Genomic DNA, 19,007 nt, shown 5'->3' with positions numbered 1-19,007 from the left:
CCCAGGAATGGTATGTGTAAAGAGCTCCATGGAGTAACCCGTTGTGTTGCCTGACGCATCCTTCTCTCTTGTTCTGGGTGAAGAAGACAAGGAAGCGACTTGTCCCTGACGGTGAACATCCACTAACGACGCGCTGCTTTTACATTTAGCACTTTCAGAAGAGGAGGCAAAAGAGCTAGAGGCTGAGTCAGCAAGGAAAGCCAAAACTTGTTCTTGCTGCTCTGGCTTTAAAAGCGGTTTTCCTACTCCCAGAAAAGGGAGCGTTCGAGGCCTTGTGTAGCCAGACGACGAACCTGGCTCAACAACTCGAGACTTAAGGCCCCGTCTCACACAGCGACGCTGCAGCGATACAGACAACGATGCTGATCGCTGCAGCGTCGCTGTTTTGTCGCTGGGGAGCTGTCACACAGACAGCTCTCTCCAGCGACCAACGATCAGGGGAACGACTTCGGCATAGTTGAAACTGTCTTCAACGATGCCGAAGTCCCCCTGCAGCACCCGGGTAACCAGGGTAAACATCGGGTTACTAAGCGCAGGGCCGCGCTTAGTAACCCGATGTTTACCCTGGTTACCAAAAAAAACAAACAGTACATACTCACCATCTGTTGCCCATCAGGTCCCTTGGCGTCTACTTCCTGCTCTGACTGAGCCGCCGTACAGTGAGAGCAGAGCGCAGCGGTGACGTCACTGCTGTGCTCTCACTTTACGGCGGCAGTCAGAGCAGGAAGCAGACGCCAAGGGACCTGATGGGCAACAGATGGTGAGTATGTACTGTTTGGCTTTTTTTACATTTACGCTGGTAACCAGGGTAAACATCGGGTTACTAAGCGCGGCCCTGCGCTTAGTAACCCCATGTTTACCCTGGTTACCAGAGAAGACATCGCTGGATCGGTGTCACACACACCGATTCAGCGATGTCAGCGGGACCTCAACGACCAAAAAAAGGTCCAGGCCATTCTGACACGACCAGCGATCTCACAGCAGGGGCCTGATCGCTGGTACGTGTCACACATAGCGAGATCGCTACTGAGGTCGCTGTTGCGTCACAAAACTTGTGACTCAGCAGCGATCTCGCTAGCGATCTCGCTATGTGAGACGGGGCCTTTAGGTGCTGTACTGCTTTTACCACGACCACCTGATGCTCCACCACCACTACCATCATTACCAGCTGACAATGACCGCCCACGACCTCTTCCACCAGACTTCCTCATTGTTTGCAAAACGTAACCAAAGTAATGGTATTTGTTACTGTAAAACAACTTATAAGGTGAACTCAAACTTCTGTAGGATTTATATATACCTTTATAGGTGGCTGACACTGAAAGGAAAATCAGGCCCAATGTTACACACTAGGTTTTCTGTGCCCCAATAATTTGAGACAGATGGCACACACAGGACCGGCACTCAAGCTGAAATGCCAATCTTAATCTCCCACTATTTTTTTTGTTTTCAGGGAGAATTTAAAAAAAAAAAAAAAAAAAAAAAAAGAAAAGGGACTGTCCTACAATTACTATCTCCCTGCAGTAATCTCAGCAAGGTATGGCAGGCAGCAATAACAAGGAGTGGACAGCTGCACAAAAAAAAACAAAAAAGTGTGGACAAACAAACAAGATAGCTGTGCAGAAAGGAAGGAACAACAGGATTTGTGCTTTGAAAAAAGCAGTTGGTTTGCACAGCGGTGTACACACAGCAACACAGCTATCAGGGAGCCTTCTAGGGCAGCCCAATGAGCTACAGCGCTGAGGAAAAAAAAAAATGTAGCTTCCACTGTCCCTGCAAACAAAAGGTGGTGTTGGACAGTGGAAATCGCTACAGCACAAGCGGTTTGGGGGTGAATGTACCCTGCCTAACACTATCCCTGCTTCTGACGAAGCGGCACCTCTCCCTACGCTCAGATCAGCAGCAGTAAGATGGCGGTCGGCAGGAACGCCCCTTTATAGCCCCTGTGACGCCGCAGAAAGCAAGCCAATCACTGCAATGCCCTTCTCTAAGATGGTGGGGACTGAGATCTATGTCATCATGCTGCCCACACTCTGCGTCCACCTTCATTGGCTGAGAAATGGCGCTTTTAGCGTCATTGAAACGCGACTTTGGCGCGAAAGTCGCGTACCGCGTGGCCGACCCCACACAGGGATCGGGTCGGGTTTCATGAAACCCGACTTTTCAAAAAGTCGGCGACTTATGAAAATGACCGATCCGTTTCGCTCAACCCTAGTCCCGACACCTGGTGAGTCACACGCGCCGAGGAGGAGGCCGACACTTCCCACTGCTGCAGGCCCCGCCGTGCTGCCGGATTCCGATTCCTCCTGGCTCTGCCGCGGACCGCTGCTGCACCACCCCTCGCGTCTCCTGCCGGAGGGTCCCTAGAGGGGCTCCTGATACGGCGCCGGGCCCGAGGGGTAACGTCGGGGCTCAAGCGCACCGGAGGCCTGGACCTCCGCGGCCGGCATCCCTCTGCAGGTACCTGGGCTGGTCCTGTCACCGCTCAGTCCAGAAGGCTGCTGATGGACTGCTGCAGCCATTTGGTGCCCTGTGTGCTGGCCTGTTCGCGCAGTCTCTGAAATTAGGCCTCCACATCCATCACTGGAGATTGATTTCAGCCACCGCCGGACCAGCAGGTGAGCGTGGCAGTTGCTGAGGTTGAAATTGTCAGTTTCTTATCCAAATCACCCCCTCAGTAAGCTCCCCCTGCTTGCTCCTCTCTGACTCATCCAAACCCCGCCCCCCCTCTGTCCAAATTCAAAAGTACACAGCCCAAGCAAACTATTTAACCCTGACTTGCCCTTGCCCACCCTGAGGCTCTGCCATTCCCCGTGACCCCGTCATGCAGGCCTCCCTTGAGGGCCAGGGGCCCAATACGGCCTTTCCTGGATATGTGACTGGTGTGTGATATGTCCACAAACATCAGATGTCATATACAGGACAGTATGTGACTGGTATATATTATACTGAGTACAGACATTAGATATTTGACCATCACATACAGTATTATCTACTATATAACATCTGATGTCTGTACACATAGTATAAGGCTACGTTTCCACGGTCAGGAAACATAGCGCTTTGTATGCAGCGGATACCCCGCTCCGCCCAAAGCGCCGCCCCCCTTTGTACGCACGGTGATTCCGCCTGTGTTCATTGAGCACATGCGGAATCACCGCAGTGTATTCATAGACCGGGTTATTTATGTTGCGAAGAATGAGCATCTCCGCAAGATAAATAGACATGCTGCGGTCTAGAAAGACGCGCCACATGGGCATATACACAGGGAAGCTGCGGGTGTCCCTGCACACATAGTGGAGATGGTATTTCATAAAATCCCCTCCACTATGCTGTAACATCTGGACGCTGCGGATTGGACACTGCGGCTGTACGCAGCGTCCAATCCGCAGCAAATCCTGATGTATTACACCACGTGGAAACATAGCCTTACACATACAGGATAATATATTACTTGCACATGAAACACTGTTATACAAACATCAGATGTTATACAGTATACACATGTATATGGATCGGCGCAGGGCAGTGGGGTACTCTGTACCGGGTCCCTCTGTCTCGGTTCTGGGGATGTCACAGTGGCCCGACCCAGTCCGTGGCCCTGCTAAGGGGCGCCCAATTAAAGGTGTAGTTTGTCAAATGTTCGTGACGCCACCTGTGGTGTTCGGTCAGGGTGACCGACGCTGCTTAGGGGTCCGCTGGGGTGATGTTATGGCAGCTAGATGGAATACCTTCCCACAGGTGAAGTATGTCCCCAGGGCTTCCCAGTAAGGCTACTTTCACACTAGCGTTTTTTGCAATACGTCGCAATGCGTCGTTTTGGCGAAAAAACGCATCCTGCAAAAGTGCTTGCAGGATGCGTTTTTCCCCATTGACTAACATTACTGCCACATTTGCGACGCATTGCCACACGTCGCAACGGTCGTGCGACCGTGGCGCCGTGTTGTGGCGGACCGTCGGCTGCAAAAAACGTTACATGTAACATTTTTTGCTGCCGACGGACCGCCATTTCCGACCACACATGCGCGGCCGGAACTCCGCTGTCTTCATTAGGTTAAAGGTCAGGCAGCCAACTTGGAATTAACTGTCCTGCTGTTGTTTGAAGTAATGCGTAGAGCCTATTACTCCCTCGGTGTTCCAGCCACCGGCTACGCGCCTCAGTAGGATGTTGCCGATCTTAAGGCAGGACTCCTCCTGGTATTATCTCCTTGTGCTGTGATCTCGTTTCTCACTCTCCACAATATACTTCGCTTCTTGTCCTTTCTTAGGATGCTGCCGCAATGAGGTGCAGGCGCAGCTCCGTAATGTTCTATCTCTTGCTAAGTCTCTGTCAGGATCCCACCCCTGACAGGGACCTCTGTCTGCAGCTCAGATGTTCCTCCTTCTCTCCCTGTCTGCCTGACAGGTCTTCTCTGGGTCAAACCCAGGCAGCTTTCTGACTAACTTCCTATCCAACCCCCAGTTTTACCCGAGTGTGAGGAGTGGCCTAATAGATAGAACCCTTTGCTCCCCCTGGTGGTTGGAGTGTGAAGTGTAGTGTGTGACTGATACCTGGTCAGGTGAACTCTTAGTGCCATCAGACGTACCATCACTCCCCCTGGTGGAAGAGCGACAATACTGCAACGACCAGGACTCTGGGGCACTGCACATATATTTGTAGATACGTATACATGACAGTGTGTATACTGTATAACATCTCATGTCTATACACAAAGTATAAGGCCATGTTCACACTTGCGTGTATTTGCCATGTTTTTTCTGACCGGATTTGTTAACAAAACCTGAAGCAAAACCTGATGCCACAAAGTGAATGAGAAACCTGAAGTGTCATGCTGGTGTTGAGTATTTTTGACCTAGGCTAAGTTCACACAGGGCGTTTTTGCAATGTATGTTGATGCTTTTTTTAATGCAAATTTTCAGCTGCGTTTTACAGTATCCGCAAAGTTATGAGTTTTCAGAAATCTCATGCACACACATTGGTTTTTTTGTCATCAGGATTTTGTGTTGGCACAGTTTTTTGCACAATGGAGCATGTCACTACTTTCACTGTTTGTTCACCCACTGAAATGAATGGGTGGTGAAAAAACGCTGACAATACATACCAAACACTCAGGTATCAGGTTTTGCTGCTTTTTTTTGTGCCAAAACTCTGATTCTATAGAATAGGACTTTTTTTTGCAACGCTAAACTTTATCAGCCTGTACAAGAGACAAATCTAGCATGCCAAAACTGCAGCAAAAACCTCTTAAAAAACGCAGCCAAAAAAACACACTTTTTTTTTCGGCAGCTTCTTTCCTGCCAAGAGATCATATTTTGCTGCAGAAAAAACGCCTGGTGTGAACTTACCCTTTCACATTTGGTGCAGAGAATAATCTGCACATCGGATTTGGTTTTCCATAGCTTTACATGATACTGTAAACCGCATGGAAAACAGCTGCAGATCCGCAGCCATATCCGCAATGTGTGCACATACCCTAACTCTGCATATCCTTTACCATTGGACTGTTATGCTCCCCATTTAACCCTGTACCTCCCTGTGTGGAGTATTCCCCTGTTAAGTAAAATTGTTAACCCTTGCTCTGCCTCCTGACCATCACTGCATCTCGCATCCTGCTTACACCACCACCGTATGATTGTCCCCACCATATCCACTTTCCTCACACACAGTATGATGGTCCAACCACATAATATAATGGTTCCCCCACAACCCACCCAGACATTATGACGATTCCCCATATGACCATATCCACGTTCCTCACACACAGTATGATGGTCCAACCACATAATATAATGGTTCCCCCACAACCCACCCAGACATTATGACGATTCCCCCACAGCCACCCCACACACAGAATTATGGCACCCCCACAGCCCCAAACAGTATGATGGGCCACCAAAGCCCCTCATACCACAGCGTGCCCCCCATACAGTATGATTGCCCCATCACAGTAACATGGTCCCCCCCCTCCCATACACTATGACGATATTCCCACAGGCCACAAGAAAGAAAAACTTATACTCACCATATTCAGCTTCTTGTCCATCGCAGTCACAAAACGGAAGTAGTTTGTGTCCTGCATTAGTGACGGAGCGCAGAGCCGGTGGCTTAAAGCTCTGCCACAATCGATGTCACTCATGGCCGGAATTGCCTGATGTCCAGTCCAGCACTGGCTCCAAGTGATTGTCTGAAAATTCCCTTTAACCCTTCCCGAATCAAACCCAAACTATACATAATGAGGTTGAGGCAGTTTGTCCCTTAGATGTTGCGGTCAATGGGGACAGTGTTATCTAGACGGTTATACAGGGCATCAGCATCTTGTTATCTCATCGAAGGACGATGATTTGTCATGGCAGCCAGAAAAAAAATAAAAACAGTTTCAGCTCATGGAAAGCAACAACATAAATACTTTTACCACACCTGCCTACAACTTCTGCACAATCCTGTATGTGAGAAAAAAGTTCTGCATCTTAATCTGTGGTGACAGAAAACTCCAAGGCTATGTGCACACAGTGCAGATTTCCTGCCGATCCACAGCGTTTTTTTCCGCACAGATTCGCTGCAGATCCGCAAGTGATTTAGTACAATGTAAATCAATGGGAAAAAAAAAATGCTGTGCTAATGGTGTGGAAAAATCCGCACAGAAAACGTGGCAGATTCAAAAAAGGACCATGTCAATTCTTTTTGCGGATCTGCTGCGTTTCTGCACCCATTCCATAACAGAAATCCGCAGGGGTAAAAAACGTATGAAATCAGCAGCAAATCCACAAAAAAAAAAAAAACAGCACAAAATCTGCAAAAAAAGTGCGGATTTTGACCTGCGTTTTCTGCCAAGAGATGCAGAATCGGCACAGAAAATTCCACAGTCTAATCCACAATGTGTGCACATAGCCTAAAAACAAAGCTCTGTAATAAGTGACTAGCGCCTGCGGCCAGTAATGGGAAATCTCCACATACCTCCACCTGCAGAGCCGCACCTGAGAGGGATGAGGTGCTCTCCCCAACTAACAGCAGCACACAGGTGTCCTAAGGGAGGAGGCTGATCCCTAGAGGCTAAAGGACTTCTGATGATGTCATGCCCATGTGACCAGACCCGTGTGTGGGAGGAGCCAGTATAGTGACTGCAAGAAGTGAGGAAATGAGCTGGGAAAGATGGGTGGTGAGGGTGAAAAAGAGAGCTGGGGAAAGATAAATTGAAAGAGGGAAAGAAAAAGCAGTGGAAAGAGGGAAAAAAGGAGCCAGGAAAAGGTGGGTGCAAAATGAAAAAGAGTGAGACCAGGAAAGATAAGAGGGGAGAGGAAAGGAAGGAGTCCAGGAAAGTTGGTTAGAAATAGGAAAAGAAGGAGCCAGGGAAAGATGGGTGGAGAGAGGGAAAGAAGGAGCCCAGGAAAGCCGGGTGAAGAGAGGGAAAGAAAAGAGCCCGGGAAAGGTGTGTGGAGAGAGAGAAAGAAGGATCCCAGGAAAGATGGGTAGAGAGAGGGAAAGAAGGAGCCTGGGAAAGATGGGTGGAGAGGAAATTAAGGAGCCCGGAATAGATGGGTGAACAGAGGAAAGGAAGGAGCCAGGGAAAGATGGGTGTAAAGATGGGAAAAAAAACAGGAAAAATGGGTGGAGAGAAGAAAAGAAACAGGGAAAGATGGGTGGAGAGAGGGGAAATGTATGGAAAGACAAAAAGAAAGATGGGTGAAAAAAAGAGGGAAAAAAACCCAGTGAAAGATGGGTGGAAAGAGGGAAAGATGGGTGGAGAAAGGGAAAGAAGGAGCCAGGGAAAGATGTGTGGAGAAAGGGAATAAGTATTTGGGAAAAGATAGGTGGAAGGGAAAAAAGAAGCCATGAAAAGATAGGTGAAGAGAAGGAGAAAGGGTCCCGGGAAAGATGTGTGGAAAGAGTAAAATGGGTGGAGGGAGGGGAATGAAGGAGTCAGGGAAAGATGGGTGGATAGAGAGAGAGAAAGAGTGAGCCTGGGTGCGATGGGTAAAGAGGGGAAAAAAGGAACCCAGGAAAAAAGAGCTAGGAAAAGATAAATGATGAGAGGAAAAGAAGGAGCTTGAGAAAGATTTGTGGAAAGAGGGGGAAAAAAACAGGGAAAAATGTGTGGAAAGAGGGAAAGAAGGAGCCTGGGAAAGATGGGTGGAGAGAGGGAAAGAAGAAGCCAGGGAAAGATGGGTGGAGAGAAGGGAAAAAAGGAACCTGGGTGAGAATGAGCTAGGGAAAGATGGGTGGAGAGAGGGAAAATGTGTGGAAAGAGGGAAAGGAGCCTGGGAGAGATGAGTGTAGAGAGGGAAAGAAGGAGCCAGGGAAACATGGGTGGAGAGAGGGAAAGAAGAAACTAAGGAAAGATGGGCGGAGAGAAGGGAAAAAAGGAACCTGGGTGAAAATGAGCTAAGGAAAGATGGGTGGAGAGAGGGAAAAAGGGCCCGGGGAAAGATGCGTGGAAAGAGTAAGATGGGTGGAGGGAGGGGAATGCAGGAATTAGGGAAAGATGGGTGGAGATAGAGGGAAAGAAGGAGTTGGGGAAAGATGGGTGGAAAAAGGGAGAAAAAGAACCCGGGAAAAAAAGAGCTAGGGAAAGATGAATTGAGAGATGGAAAGAAGGAGCTAGGGAAAGATGGTTAGAAGTAGGGGAAAAAAAGGGAAAAATGTGTGGAAAGAGAGAAAGAAAGAACCAAGGAAAGATGGGTGAAGAGAGGGAAGGAAGGAGCCAGGGACAGATGGGTGGAGGGAGGGAAAGAAGGAACCAGAGAAAGATGGGTGGAGTAAGGGAAAGATGGGTGGAGAGAGGGAAAGAAGGAACTAGGGAAAGATGGGTGCAGAGAGGGATAAAAGGGCTTGGCGAAAGTTGGGGGCAATGAGAGTAAGATGGGTGGAGGGAGGGGAATGAAGGAGTCAGAGAAAGATGGGTGGAGAAAGCAAAGGACGGAGCACGGGAAAGAAGGGTGGACAGAGGGAAAAGAAACTAAGAAAAGATGAGAGGAGGGAAGGATATAATGAGCCAGAGAAAGATGAGTGGAGAGAGGTAACAAAGGAACTTGGAAGAGATGAGAGAGAAAAAAGGAGATTGGGTAAGATTTTATTGTACGGCCCCAGAAGATGATCACATCACCCACCAATCTCTCTATATCTCCATCTTGTGCCATTTTGTTTCTCTAGGAGGGGTGGTGTCTCTTTTTATCTTTTTTTTCTAGCATCTATCAGCTATAGATATGTGACAGTGAGATTGAGAATGAGAAGGTGGAGTGGTCCGAGTACAACAAGCTGCCGACGGTGATGCTTCAGCTGCGGGAAAGCATGACAGGTGAGAGGTGCTGTGTGTGTGTGTACGCATGTTGCGTGTGTGTGTGTGTGCGTGCGTGCATGCGTAGCGCTGCAGGGGAATGTGCAGAGAGGTTAGTGGTGTGTGTGTAGGGGAGGAGAGGGCAATGATGGGGTGATGGAGAGGGCAATGATGGGGATGGTGGGGGAGGAGGAAATGATGGAGGTGGTGGAATGGGCAATGATGGGGGTGAGAGGAGAATGGCAATGATGGAGGTGGTGGAATGGGCAATGATGGGGATGGTGGGGGAGGAGGAAATGATGGAAGTGGTGGAAAGGGCAATGATGGGGAGGAGGAAATGATGGAGGTGGTGGAATGGGAAATGACGGAGGTGGTGGAATGGGCAATGATGGTCGTGAGGGGAGAATGCAATGATGGTGGTGGGGGAGGAGGAAATGATGGAGGTGGTCTAAAGGGCAAGGGCTATAATGGGGGTGGAGGGGGGAGGAAATGATGGAGGTATTGGAATAGGCAAGGATGGTGGTGGTGGAAAGGACAATGATGATGGTGGAGGGGGGAAATGATGGTAGTGGTGGAGGAAAGGACAATGATGGTGGCGGTGAAAAGGGCAATGATGGGGATGGTGGGGGAGGAGGAAATGATGGATGTGGTGGAAAGGACAATGATGGGGATGGTGGGGGAGGAGAAAATGATGGAGGTGGGGAGAAGGTAATGATGGTGGTAGTGGAAAAGACAATGATGGAAATGTTGGGGAAGGAGGCCATGATAGGGATGGTGGAGAAGGCTGTGATGGAGGTGGTGGAAAGGGCAATTATGGGGGTGATGGAGAGGGCAATGATGGGGTGGTAGGTGAGAAAGCAATGATGGAGGTGTGGAAAGGGCAGTGATGGGGTGGTGGGGGAAAAGCAATGATGGAGGTGGTGGAAAGAACAATTATGGGGGTGGTGGAAAAAGGCAATAATGGGGATGGTGGGGGAGGAGGAAATGGTGGAGGTGGTCGAATGGGCAATGATGGGAGTGGTGGGGGAAAAGACAATGATGGGGTGGTGAGGGAGGAGGAAATGGTGGAATGGGCAATGATATGGGGTAGTGGGGGAGAAAGCAATGATGATGGTGGAGAAGGCAATGATGGAGGTGGTGAAGAGGGCAATGATGGGGTGGGCTAGAGGACAATAATAGGATGTGGGAGGAGGAGGACAATGAGGGGTGTTGGGGATTAGGATGGGAGGAATGGGGACTTATAACAAACTTAGGAACAGGAGGAGGTGGAGGAAGACATTATCGCTTATTATGTCTAACAGTCCCTTAGTATAGAGCGTACATACTTATTATGTATAGCACAGTCCCTTAGTATTTAGTGTACTCACTAATTCTGTATAACACCATCCTTAGTTACACAGTTTCCTCTTTTATCATGTATAACACTGTCCCTTATTACAGACCATTCTCTTTAGTTATATATGGTGCCTTATTATATAGCTTCCTCTGCTGTTATGTACAGTGCTGTCTCTTACATAGTGTAGTCTTGTTATTTTGTTATTCACAGCGCCCTCTTTTTTTAAAAAGTCCCCTCTCTTTTTAGATATAAAATGACTGCTGATGGAGGAGCCGGTGACCTGACGATCAGTCCATCAGCTCCTCCATTTGAAAAGAAGCTTTCCCATGCTCCAGCAGCCATCATTGCATTATACAGCTAACAAGAGAGGACGGTATGTAATAAAAATACAGGGCTCTATATAGTCCAATATGTAAGGGACGGCACTGTACATAACAAGAGAGGGCACTGTTGTTATGGTTTCCAATGGCAAGGAAACATCAGAAGCATAGAATAAACGGACAAGCTCTCGGGTGATGGAAACTAGAGCTGACCGCGATGCTAAACCTACACACCACACTAGAAGTAGCCAGGGGGCATTCCTGCGTTGTCTCTAGATGCCGCGCGCCAGCCGGAGAACTAACTACCCCTGGTAGAAGAAAACACAGTCCTGGCTTGCCTCCAGAGAATGTCCCCACAGGAGATAGCAGCCCCCCACATATAATAACGGTGAGAGCAGATGAAAAGACACACGTAGTATGAAAGCAGATTTAGCACAGAGAGGCCCGCTAACTAAATAGCAGAAAGATACAACAGAGGACTTCGCGGTCAGCTGCAAAACCCTTCAAAACACCATCCTGAAATTACCTTAACTCATGTGACAACTCATGACACCGGAGTGGTAATTTCAGCCCAACAAGAGCTTCCAGCTGCAGAGATTCACATAAGTGCAAACTGGACAAAACATACAAAAATAGACTTAAGGACTAAAGTGTCCAACTTAGCTGAGCAGAAAACTGGGAGCAGGAACATGCAACAGAATCACTCTGGATACATTGATGGCCAGCATTAGAATGACTGAGGAGCAAGGTTAAATAGGATACTCCCACCTCCTGATAGGAACAGGTGAACTGAGAAGGCAAAGCTTGCAGGACACCAGTACCACAAGAGACCACCGGGGGAGCCCACGAACCGAATCACAACAGTACCCCCCCCTTAAGGAGGGGGCACCGAACCCTCACAAGAACCACCAGGGCGATCTGGATGAGCCCTATGAAAGGCACGGACCAAATCAGAAGCATGAACATCAGAAGCTGTAACCCAAGAATTATCCTCTTGACCGTAGCCCTTCCATTTCACCAGATATTGAAGTCTCCGTCTGGAAACACGGGAGTCCAAGATTTTCTCCACCACGTACTCCAATTCACCCTCAACCAGCACAGGAGCAGGAGGCTCAACAGAAGGCACAAGTGGTACCTCATACCTCCGCAATAATGACCGATGGAAGACATTATGGATAGCAAAGGATGCTGGGAGGTCCAAACGAAAAGACACAGGGTTAAGAATTTCCAAAATCTTATAAGGACCGATGAACCGAGGCTTAAACTTAGGAGAAGAGACCCTCATAGGGACAAAACGGGAGGACAACCACACCAAGTCCCCAACACGAAGACGAGGACCAACACGACGATGGCGATTAGCAAAACGTTGAGTCTTCTCCTGGGACAACTCCAAATTGTCCACCACCTGCCCCCAAATACGATGCAACCTATCCACCATGGTATCCACTCCAGGACAATCCGAAGACTCCACCTGACCAGATGAAAAACGGGGATGGAACCCTGAATTGCAAAAGAAAGGGGAGACCAAAGTGGCAGAACTGGCCCGATTATTAAGGGCAAACTCAGCCAACGGCAAAAAGGAGACCCAGTCATCCTGATCAGCAGACACGAAACACCTCAAATAAGTCTCCGAGGTCTGATTAGTACGTTCCGTCTGGCCATTTGTCTGGGGATGAAATGCAGACGAAAAAGACAAATCAATGCCCATCCTGGCACAAAACACCCGCCAAAATCTGGACACAAACTGGGATCCCCTGTCGGAAACGATATTCTCCGGAATACCATGCAGCCGAAACACATTCTGAAAAAATAGGGGCACCAACTCAGATGAGGAAGGCAACTTGGGCAAGGGCACCAAATGAACCATCTTAGAAAAGCGGTCACACACCACCCAAATGACGGACATCTTCTGAGAAACAGGGAGATCAGAAATAAAATCCATAGAGATGTGTGTCCAAGGCCTCTTAGGAACAGGCAAGGGCAACAACAACCCACTAGCCCGAGAACAACAAGGCTTGGCCCGAGCACAAACATCGCAAGACTGCACAAAAGTACGCACGTCCCGAGACAGGGAAGGCCACCAGAAGGACCTAGCCACCAAATCTCTGGTACCAAAAATTCCCGGATGACCTGCCAACGCAGAAGAATGAACCTCCGAGATGACTCTATTGGTCCACTCATCCGGCACAAACAATCTACCAGGCGGACAACGATCAGGCCGATCCGCCTGAAACTCTTGTAAAGCACGTCGCAGGTCTGGGAAGACAGCAGACAATATCACCCCATCCTTAAGTATACCCGTAGGTTTAGAATCACCAGGGGAATCAGGTTCAAAACTCCTAGAAAGGGCATCCGCCTTCACATTCTTAGTACCTGTCAGATACGAAACCACAAAATTAAACCGGGAGAAAAACAACGACCAGCGCGCCTGTCTAGGATTCAGACGTCTGGCCGACTCAAGATAAATCAAATTTTTGTGATCAGTCAAGACCACCACCTGATGTTTAGCACCCTCAAGCCAATGACGCCACTCCTCGAATGCCCACTTCATCGCCAAAAGCTCCCGATTACCGACGTCATAATTTCGCTCGGCGGGCGAAAATTTTCGAGAAAAGAACGCACAAGGTCTCATCACTGAACAATCTAAACTTTTCTGCGACAAAACCGCCCCCGCTCCGATCTCGGAAGCATCAACTTCCACCTGAAAAGGAAGAGAAACATCAGGCTGGCACAACACCGGAGCAGAAGAAAAACGGCGCTTAAGCTCCCGAAAGGCCTCCACAGCAGCAGGAGACCAATCTGCAACATCAGCACCCTTTTTAGTCAAATCAGTCAAAGGCCTGACAACGCTAGAAAAACCAGTTATGAATCGACGATAAAAGTTAGCAAAGCCCAAAAATTTCTGAAGGCCCTTAAGAGAAGTCGGTTGCGTCCAGTCACAAATAGCCCGAACCTTCACAGGATCCATCTCAATAGAAGAGGGGGAAAAAATGTACCCCAAAAAAGAAATCTTCTGAACCCCAAAAACACACTTTGAACCTTTAACAAACAGAGAATTGGTCCGCAAAACCTGAAAAACCCTCCTAACTTGTTGAACATGAGATTCCCAGTCATCCGAAAAAATCAAGATATCGTCCAAATACACAAACATAAATTTATCCAGATATTCACGGAAAATATTGTGCATAAAAGACTGAAAGACCGAAGGGGCATTTGACAGACCAAAAGGCATCACCAAATACTCAAAATGGCCCTCGGGCGTATTAAATGCGGTTTTCCACTCATCCCCCCGCTTAATTCGCACCAAATTATACGCACCGCGAAGATCAATCTTAGAGAACCACTTCGCCCCCTCAATGCGAGCAAATAAATCTGTCAGCAATGGCAAAGGATACTGATACTTGACTGTGATCTTATTCAAGAGTCTATAATCAATACAAGGTCTCAAAGAACCATCGCTTTTAGCTACGAAAAAGAACCCCGCTCCAAGAGGAGACGAAGAAGGACGAATATGTCCCTTTTCCAAGGACTCCCTAATATACTCTCGCATGGCAGCATGTTCAGGTACAGACAGATTGAATAGACGACCCTTAGGAAATTTACTGCCAGGGATCAAATCTATGGCGCAATCGCAATCTCTGTGAGGAGGAAGAGAATTAAGAGTAGATTCCTCAAAAACCTCACGATAATCAGACAAAAACTCAGGAATTTCAGAGGGAATAGATGAAGCAATGGAGACCAAAGATTTGTCCCCATGATTTCCCTGACATCCCCAGCTTAGTACAGACATTGTTTTCCAGTCAAGGACTGGGTTATGAGTTTGCAACCATGGCAATCCCAGCACCAACACATCATGTAGATTATACAGTACAAGGAAGCGAATCACCTCTTGATGGTCTGGAGTCATACGCATAGTCACTTGTGTCCAGTATTGTGGTTTATTACTAGCCAATGGTGTAGAATCAATACCCTTTAAAGGTATAGGAACTTCCAGAGGCTCTAGATCAAACCCACAGCGCCTGGCAAAGGACCAATCCATAAGACTCAAAGCGGCGCCAGAATCCACATACGCATCCGCAACAATAGAAGATAACGAACAAATTAGAGTTACAGACAAAATAAACTTGGACTGCAAAGTGCCAATAGCAGAGGATTTATCAACTTTCTTTGTTCGTTTAGAGCATGCTGATATAACATGAGTAGAATTTCCACAATAGAAGCACAAATGATTTTTGCGCCTATAAATCTGTTGTTCGCTTCTGGACAGAAAGCTATCACATTGCCTACTCTGTGGTGCCTCTTCAGAAGACACCGCCAACTGGTGCACAGGTTTGCGTTCCCGTAAACGCCGATCAATCTGAATTGCCATTGTCATGGACTCATTCAGACCAGTAGGCGCAGGAAACCCCACCATGACGTCTTTTACAGCATCAGAGAGACCTTCTCTGAAAATTGCCGCCAGAGCGCACTCATTCCACTGAGTAAGCACAGACCATTTTCGAAATTTTTGGCAATATATTTTGGCTTCATCTTGCCCCTGAGAGAGGGCCATTAGGGCTTTCTCAGCCTGAATCTCCAAATTTGGTTCCTCATAAAGCAACCCCAAAGCCAGAAAAAACGCATCCACATTGAGCAACGCAGGATCCCCTGGTGCCAATGAAAATGCCCAATTTTGGGGGTCACCCCGCAGTAAAGAAATAACAATTTTTACTTGCTGGGCAGGATCTCCAGCAGAATGAGATCTCAGCGAAAGAAACAATTTACAATTGTATTTAAAATTTAGAAAACAAGATCGATCTCCAGAAAAACACTCCGGTATAGGAATTTTAGGTTCAGACCGAGGAGCATGTAACAAAAAATCTTGTATATTCTGAACTTTAGAGGCAAGATTATTCAAATTGGTAGCCAGACTCTGGGGATCCATATTTCAACAGATAAAGTCTGAGCCATTCAGGGGTTAAGAGGAGAGAAAAACAGGAGACTGCATTTAGAGCTGGAGTGCAACTTCAGAGGAAGGGAAAAAAAAAAAAAAAAAAAAAGGTTTCACACAGTTCCTTTTCTCTCCTGCTTCAGCCTATAGATTAAACATTCAGGCTGGCCATACTGTTATGGTTTCCAATGGCAAGGAAACATCAGAAGCATAGAATAAATGGACAAGCTCTCGGGTGATGGAAACTAGAGCTGACCGCGATGCTAAACCTACACACCACACTAGAAGTAGCCAGGGGGCATTCCTGCATTGTCTCTAGATGCCGCGCGCCAGCCGGAGAACTAACTACCCCTGGTAGAAGAAAACACAGTCCTGGCTTGCCTCCAGAGAATGTCCCCACAGGAGATAGCAGCCCCCCACATATAATAACGGTGAGAGCAGATGAAAAGACACACATAGTATGAAAGCAGATTTAGCACAGAGAGGCCCGCTAACTAAATAGCAGAAAGATACAACAGAGGACTTCGCGGTCAGCTGCAAAACCCTTCAAAACACCATCCTGAAATTACCTTAACTCATGTGACAACTCATGACACCGGAGTGGTAATTTCAGCCCAACAAGAGCTTCCAGCTGCAGAGATTCACATAAGTGCAAACTGGACAAAACATACAAAAATAGACTTAAGGACTAAAGTGTCCAACTTAGCTGAGCAGAAAACTGGGAGCAGGAACATGCAACAGAATCACTCTGGATACATTGATGGTCAGCATTAGAATGACTGAGGAGCAAGGTTAAATAGGATACTCCCACCTCCTGATAGGAACAGGTGAACTGAGAAGGCAAAGCTTGCAGGACACCAGTACCACAAGAGACCACCGGGGGAGCCCACGAACCGAATCACAACACACTGTATAATAAGGGACGGCAATATGCATAATAACAGACCAAAAGTTTGGACACACATTCTCATTTAAAGATTTTTCTGTATTTTCATGACTATGAAAATTGTACATTCACACTGAAGGCATCAAAACTATGAATTAACACATGTGGAATTATATACTTAACAAAAAAGTGTGAAACAACTGAAATGATGTCTTATATTCTAGGTTCCTCAAAGTAGCCACCTTTTGCTTTGATGACTGCTTTGCACACTCTTGGCATTCTCTTGATGAGCTTCAAGAGGTAGTCACCAGGAATGGTTTTCACTTCACAGGTGTGCCCTGTCAGGTTTAATAAGTGGGATTTCTTGCCTTATAAATGGTGTTGGGAACATCAGTTGTGTTGTGCAGAAGTCTGGTGGATACACAGCTGATAGTCCTACTGAATAGACTGTTAAAATTTGTATTATGGCAAGAAAAAAGCAGCTAAGTAAAGAAAAACGAGTGGCCATCATTATTTTAAGAAATGAAGGTCAGTCAGTCTGAAAAATTGGGAAAACTTTGAAAGTGTCCCCAAGTGCAGTGGCAAAAACCATCAAGCGCTACAAAGAAACTGACTCACATGAGGACCGGCCCCAGGAAAGGAAGACAAAGAGTCACCTCTGCTTCTGAGGATAAGTTTATCCGAGTCACCAGCCTCAGAAATTGCAGGTTAACAGCAGCTCAGATTAGAGTCCAGATCAATGCCACACAGAGTTCTAGCAGCAGACACATCTCTAAAACAACTGTTAAAAGGAGACTTTGTGCAGCAGGCCTTCATGGTAAAATAGCTGCTAGGAAACCAATGCTAAGGACAGGCAACAAGCAGAAGAGACTTGTTTGGGCTAAAGAACACAAGGAATGGACATTAGACCAGTGGAAATCTGTGCTTTAGTCTGATGAGTCCAAATTTGAGATCTTTGGTTCCAACCACCGTGTCTTTGAGCGACGCAGAAAAGGTGAACGGGTAGACTCTACATGCCTGATTCCAACCGTTAAGCATGGAGGAGGAGGTATGATGGTGTTGGGGTGCTTTGCTGGTGACACTGTTTGGGATTTATTCAAAATTGAAGGCATACTGAACCAGCATGGCTACCATAGCATCTTGCAGCGGCATGCTATTCCATCTGGTTTGCGTTTAGTTGGACCATCATTTATTTTTCAACAGGAAAATGACCCCAAGCACACCTCCAGGCTGTGTAAGGGCTATTTGACCAAGAAGGAAAGTGATGGGGTGCTACTCCACAGTCACCAGACCTGAACCCAATCGAGATGGTTTGGGGTGAGCTGGACCGCAGAGTGAAGGCAAAAGGGCCAACAAGTGCTAAGCATCTCTGGGAACTCCTTCAAGATTGTTGGAAGAACATTCCCGGTGATTACCTCTTGAAGCTCATTAAAAGAATGCCAAGAGTGTGCAAAACAGTCATCAAAGCAAAAGGTGGCTACTTTGAAGAACCTAGAATATAAGACATAATTTCAGTTGTTTCACACTTTTTTGTTAAGTATATAATTCCACATGTGTTAATTCGTAGTTTTTATGCCTTCCGCGTGAATGTACAATTTTCATAGTCATAGCCCAGACACATTTCTTGCACAGGGGCCCTAAGCTGTCAGTGTTTGCCCCTGCACAGGGATCAATTGTACTCGCATCTTACAGAAGTGAGTACAAATGAGGCTCTGACTGCTGGGTCAGAGCGACGCGAGCAGCGTGATCAGATCATGTAATCACGCTGCTGACGTGTCATGTCGGACGCTGTTCAGACCAGGTCGTCCGACAGACAGCGGTAGTTCCGCTTTTGACCACTATTTGCTCATTGGCGTCGGCTAGATTTTGTCTAGCTGTTCTGGGGTTAATTTACCTGATATTCGGATTGGAAGGTGGGCCATGCCCATTGCCTTTAAATAGCTTTCCTGATCATTGGGCGTTGCCGATTATAGCTTCTGTCTTGCGTTGTTATCTCGGTCTGGAGTGGAGAGCTGGTTGTTGGAGAATCGTTGCTGGTGGTGTATTTTCCTTTGTCTTATTTACTCCTTCCTATATTTGTGTTTATTTTGCCCTGCACATTTATAGTGTATTCCTGAGTGACTGCGGCGTGGTGTATATTTTCCTTTATCCTTGTCTGTGCTAACTGTGGGTATTGGTGTATTACATTCACTGGGTGGAGGGCAGAGGTTTTCAGCTTAGGGTTGTAACAGGAGGCAGGGTGAGGTTCGAGGCCTGAACATGC

At 47.3% G+C, this 19,007-nt stretch overlaps 1 protein-coding gene across 1 annotated transcript in view; it reads right to left on the bottom strand.

The window, feature by feature from the left end:
* Window positions 1–8,237, bottom strand: part of LOC143767494 (gastrula zinc finger protein XlCGF66.1-like) — an 87,960-nt gene extending 79,723 nt beyond the window's left edge. The window contains exon 1 of the mRNA XM_077255883.1: window positions 6,956–8,237. The gene's annotated coding sequence lies outside the window, so the exon portion shown is untranslated. The remainder of the gene's footprint in view (window positions 1–6,955) is intronic.
* Window positions 8,238–19,007: the final 10,770 nt, after the last annotated feature.

The sequence above is a fragment of the Ranitomeya variabilis genome, chromosome 4 (assembly GCF_051348905.1).
Source record: "Ranitomeya variabilis isolate aRanVar5 chromosome 4, aRanVar5.hap1, whole genome shotgun sequence".
Lineage (NCBI taxonomy): Eukaryota > Metazoa > Chordata > Amphibia > Anura > Dendrobatidae > Ranitomeya > Ranitomeya variabilis.
The sequence above is the reverse complement of the archived record's forward strand: the minus strand, read 5'-3'. Positions and strand labels throughout refer to the sequence as shown.